A 387-nucleotide genomic window follows, 5' to 3' on the forward strand; every position below is an offset into this window, starting at 1 on the left:
AAATTAACACAGGAATGCAAGCAGCCACAATCATCATCATACTTAAAACATTAATGTTTTTTTAAATGCTGAGTGATTTAGTCTTTTGAGATCGAGACAGGGTTTCTCTGTGCAGTCCTGGCTGTCCTAGAACTCACTCTGTAGACTAGGCTGGCCTCAAACTCAGAAATCCGCCTGCCTCTGCCTCCCAAGTGCTGGGATTAAAGGCGTGCACCACCACTGCCTGGCGAGTGATTTACTCTTTGGTTAATATTATTTATTGCTATTACACTAATAGATAAAAATTATTTGTGGGGCTGGTGAGATGGCTCAGTGGGTAAGAGCACCCGACTGCTCTTCCGAAGGTCCAGAGTTCAAATCCCAGCAACCACATGGTGGCTCACAACC

The sequence above is a fragment of the Mus caroli genome, chromosome 11 (genome assembly GCF_900094665.2).
Source record: "Mus caroli chromosome 11, CAROLI_EIJ_v1.1, whole genome shotgun sequence".
NCBI classification, from domain to species: Eukaryota; Metazoa; Chordata; class Mammalia; order Rodentia; family Muridae; genus Mus; species Mus caroli.